A 5,600-nucleotide genomic window follows, 5' to 3' on the forward strand; every position below is an offset into this window, starting at 1 on the left:
TATTGTTTTAATAGATGTACTTATTTTAATATAAAAAAGACAAAAGGGACACACTCGTTTAGAATAATGTACTGTGAGCTTATTAAAAGTGACAAACTAGCCTTAATAGGTCAGTATTTCTGGTCTAATCACCAGACCCTGCAGGAGTGTTACTGGTTGGAACGGCAGACCAAAGTCCTACCTGCAGTTTCTCAGGGCAAATATTTTTAGGAACTAACCCAGCTCCTCCCAGGACACACCCCAACTCTCACCAGCCCCACCCATAAAAAACAATTGGGCCACCCCCACAAGTCACCTGACCTTTCTGTTCCAGAAGGCCTCCAAGAAATGTTGGGAGGCATCTATATGAATTTATTATGGCCTATTGGAGCTTTATCTGTGATTTGGAGCTGATGTCCTTAAACATTTGTTTGCCACAAAAAACACCATCCACACAATGGCATGTATTTATCAAGCCATCAACCGCAAATACGCTGGAATTCTGCAGCGTATTTGCGGCAAGCCTGAATCGCCTTAGTTATGAAAGCCTACAGATCGGCAAAAATAGAATTTAGTGACGTAACGTACGAGCCGCCGGTTTCAGTCCAACACAGATCGATGCTTACGTCCCTCCAGATGTGCCGAATCGGCACAATCTGACTACTTTTGCTAGTTATCAAATAACTAGCAGGTACGCTCGGCGCTATTCCGGCCCAGTGTACCTGGTTTTCAATCCGCCGCCCTGGAGGCGGCAGATGCCATAGGAATCAATGGGAGTCTGAAAGCAGCGAAAGCTCATGTTCGCTGCTGCCCGATATCCCATTGATTCCTATGGTAATGTCTACACCTAACATGTACCCCGAGTCTAAACACCCCTAATCTGCCCCCCCCCTACACCGCTGCCACCTACATTATACTTATTAACCCCTAAACCTCCGCTCACTGAGCCCACCTCCACTAAATAAAGTGTTTAACCCCTAAACTGCCGCTCCCGGAGCCCACCGCCACCTACATTATACTTATTAACCCCTAATCTGCCGCCCCTACACCGCCGCCACCTACATTATATGTATTAACCCCTAATCTGCATCAGCCAATAGGATTTTTCCTACCTTAATTCCGATTGGCTGATAGAATTCTATCAGCCATTTAGAATTCAAGGGATGCCATCTTGGATGACGTCATTTAAAGGAACCTTCATTCGTCGTTAGTCGTCGGCCGAGAAGGATGCTCCGCGTCGGATGGCTTGAAGATGGACCCGCTCCACGCCGGATGGATGAAGATAGAGGATTCCATCTGGATGAAGACTTCTGCCGTCTAGAGGACCTCTTCTGCCCGGCTTCGATGAAGACTTCTGCCTGTCTGGAGGACCACTTCGCCCGGCTTCGTTGAGGACTTCGGCCCGGTTGGGTGAAGACTTCTCAAGGTAGGGTGATCTTCAAGGGGTTAGTGTTAGGTTTTTTAAGGGGGTATTGGGTGGGTTTTAGAGTAGGGTTGGGTGTGTGGGTGGTGGGTTTTAATGTTGGGGGGGTATTGTACTTTTTTTCAGGTAAAAGAGCTGATTACTTTGGGGCAATGCCCTGCAAAAAGCCCATTTAAGGGCTATTTGTAATTTAGTATAGGGTAGGGCTTTTTATTATTTTGGGGGGGCTTTTTATTATTTTATTAGGGGGATTAGATTAGGTGTAATTAGTTTAAAAATCTTGTAATTATTTTATTATTTTCTGTAATTTAATGTTTTTTTTTCTTCGTACTTTAGATAATTGTATTTAATTGTAGTTAATTGTAGTTAATTTATTTAATTTATTTAATTATAGTGTAGTGTTAGGTGTATTTGTAACTTAGGTTAGGTTTTATTTTACAGGTACTTTTGTATTTATTTTAACTAGGTAGTTATTAAATAGTTAATGACTATTTAATAACTATTGTACCTAGTTAAAATAAATACAAAGTTGCCTGTAAAATAAAAATAAACCCTAAGCTAGCTACAAAGCTACAATGTAACTATTAGTTATATTGTAGCTATCTTAGGGTTTATTTTATAGGTAAGTATTTAGTTTTAAATAGGAATAATTTAGTTAATTATAGGAATATTTATTTATATTTATTTAAATTATATTTAAGTTAGGGGGTGTTAGGTTTAGGGGTTAATAAATTTAATATAGTGGCGGCGGTGTAGAGGGGGCAGATTATGGGTTAATACATTTAATATAGTGGCAGCGGTGTAGGGGGGGCAGATTAGGGGTTAATAAATATAATGTAGGTGGCGGCTGTGTAGGGGCGGCAGATTAGGGGTTAATAAGTATAATGTAGGTGGCGGTGGGCTCCGGGAGCGGCAGTTTAGGGGTTAAACACTTTATTTAGTGGAGGTGGGCTCAGTGAGCGGAGGTTTAGGGGTTAATAAGTATAATGTAGGTGGCAGCGGTGTAGGGGGGGGCAGATTAGGGGTGTTTAGACTCGGGGTACATGTTAGGTGTAGACATTACCATAGGAATCAATGGGATATCGGGCAGCAGCGAACATGAGCTTTCGCTGCTTTCAGACTCCCATTGATTCCTATGGCATCTGCCGCCTCCAGGGCGGCGGATTGAAAACCAGGTACACTGGGCCGGAATAGCGCCGAGCGTACCTGCTAGTTATTTGATAACTAGCAAAAGTAGTCAGATTGTGCCGATTCGGCACATCTGGAGGGACGTAAGCATCGATCTGTGTTGGACTGAAACCGGCGGATCGTACGTTATGTCACTAAATTCTATTTTTGCCGATCTGTAGGCTTTCATAACTAAGGCGATTCAAGCTTGCCGCAAATACGCTGCAGAATTCCAGCGTATTTGCGGCAAGCCTGAATCGCCTTAGTTATGAAAGCCTACAGATCGGCAAAAATAGAATTTAGTGACGTAAAGTACGATCCGCCGGTTTCAGTCCAACACAGATCGATGCTTACGTCCCTCCAGATGTGCCGAATCGGCACAATCTGACTACTTTTGCTAGTTATCAAATAACTAGCAGGTACGCTCGGCGCTATTCCGGCCCAGTGTACCTGGTTTTCAATCCGCCGCCCTGGAGGCGGCAGATGCCATAGGAATCAATGGGAGTCTGAAAGCAGCGAAAGCTCATGTTCGCTGCTGCCCGATATCCCATTGATTCCTATGGTAATGTCTACACCTAACATGTACCCCGAGTCTAAACACCCCTAATCTGCCCCCCCCTACACCGCTGCCACCTACATTATACTTATTAACCCCTAAACCTCCGCTCACTGAGCCCACCTCCACTAAATAAAGTGTTTAACCCCTAAACTGCCGCTCCCGGAGCCCACCGCCACCTACATTATACTTATTAACCCCTAATCTGCCGCCCCTACACAGCCGCCACCTACATTATATTTATTAACCCCTAATCTGCCCCCCTACACCGCTGCCACTATATTAAATGTATTAACCCATAATCTGCCCCCCCTACACCGCCGCCACTATATTAAATTTATTAACCCCTAAACCTAACACCCCCTAACTTAAATATAATTTAAATAAATATAAATAAATATTCCTATAATTAACTAAATTATTCCTATTTAAAACTAAATACTTACCTATAAAATAAACCCTAAGATAGCTACAATATAACTAATAGTTACATTGTAGCTTTGTAGCTAGCTTAGGGTTTATTTTTATTTTACAGGCAACTTTGTATTTATTTTAACTAGGTACAATAGTTATTAAATAGTTATTAACTATTTAATAACTACCTAGTTAAAATAAATACAAAAGTACCTGTAAAATAAAACCTAACCTAAGTTACAAATTCACCTAACACTACACTATAATTAAATAAATTAAATAAATTAACTACAATTAACTACAATTAAATACAATTATCTAAAGTACGAAGAAAAAAAAACATTAAATTACAGAAAATAATAAAATAATTACAAGATTTTTAAACAAATTACACCTAATCTAATCCCCCTAATAAAATAATAAAAAGCCCCCCCAAAATAATAAAAATCCCTACCCTATACTAAATTACAAATAGCCCTTAAATGGGCTTTTTGCAGGGCATTGCCCCAAAGTAATCAGCTCTTTTACCTGAAAAAAAGTACAATACCCCCCCAACATTAAAACCCACCACCCACACACCCAACCCTACTCTAAAACCCACCCAATACCCCCTTAAAAAACCTAACACTAACCCCTTGAAGATCACCCTACCTTGAGAAGTCTTCACCCAACCGGGCCGAAGTCCTCAACGAAGCCGGGCGAAGTGGTCCTCCAGACAGGCAGAAGTCTTCATCGAAGCCGGGCAGAAGAGGTCCTCTAGACGGCAGAAGTCTTCATCCAGATGGAATCCTCTATCTTCATCCATCCGGCGTGGAGCGGGTCCATCTTCAAGCCATCCGACGCGGAGCATCCTTCTCGGCCGACTAACGATGAATGAAGGTTCCTTTAAATGACGTCATCCAAGATGGCATCCCTTGAATTCTAAATCAGCCAATCGGAATTAAGGTAGGAAAAATCCTATTGGCTGATGCAGATTAGGGGTTAATACATATAATGTAGGTGGCGGCGGTGTAGGGGGGGCAGATTAGGGGTTAATACATATAATGTAGGTGGCGGAGGTGTAGGGGGAGGGCAGATTAGGGGTTAATACATATAATGAAGGTGGTGGCGGTGTAGGGGGGGGCAGATTAGGGGTTAATACATATAATGTAGGTGGCGGCGGTGTAGGGGGGGCAGATTATGGGTTAATACATATAATGTAGGTGGCGGCGGTGTAGGGGGGCAGATTAGGGGTTAATACATATAATGTAGGTGGTGGCTGTGTGGGGGGGGCAGATTAGGGGTTAATATGTATAATGTAGGTGGTGATGGGCTCCGGGAGCGGCGGTTTAGGGGTTAATACATTTATTAGAGTTGCGGCGGGGTCCGGGAGTGGCGGTTTAGGGGTTAATAACTTTATTTAGTTGTGGCGGGTCTGGGAGCGGCGGTTTAGGGGGTTAAACAGTATAGTATAGTGTGGGTGTTTAGTGACAGTATACCAATAAAGCTGGGAAAAAGCCGAAGAGCAGCGAGATCGATGACTGTTAGTTAACAACAGTCCGCTGCTCATCACTCTGTACTTGGTGCGCGGCTTTTTGACAGCTTTTTTGGTAATTTTGGAGAGCGTATTCAGGTCCACGGCAGCGATGTTAGGCGATCTTAGGCTAGCGTATTGGGGCCGTCGAATGAAGGTAAGTTGACGGCTTGATAAGTAGATGCCTATCCCTTTAAAATTTTACATGAAGTGGTAGGATTTAAAAATGTCCCCTTCACAAAAAAAATGCACAACACCAATCTAAAAGAATACAATCCAATTCTTACCCTATATCCTACAACTAATACACAAGACTGTATAACATATCTTGTATCAATAAAAGAAAAAGAAACAACATTTTAAGACCATTTTTTTCTGGATTCCGTAATCATTCTAAAAGAAGCACAAGGATTTAATGGAACACATTCTGGCAGACACAAAGCTCATAGTTTCAGGATCAGGATTACCCCAGAACTCTTAAACAACCAAATTCTAAGGGATCTTTTGAAAATTTCCACGCACTTAGGCCTAGATTTGGAGTTCGGCGG

This window comes from Bombina bombina, chromosome 9 (assembly GCF_027579735.1).
Source record: "Bombina bombina isolate aBomBom1 chromosome 9, aBomBom1.pri, whole genome shotgun sequence".
NCBI lineage: Eukaryota > Metazoa > Chordata > Amphibia > Anura > Bombinatoridae > Bombina > Bombina bombina.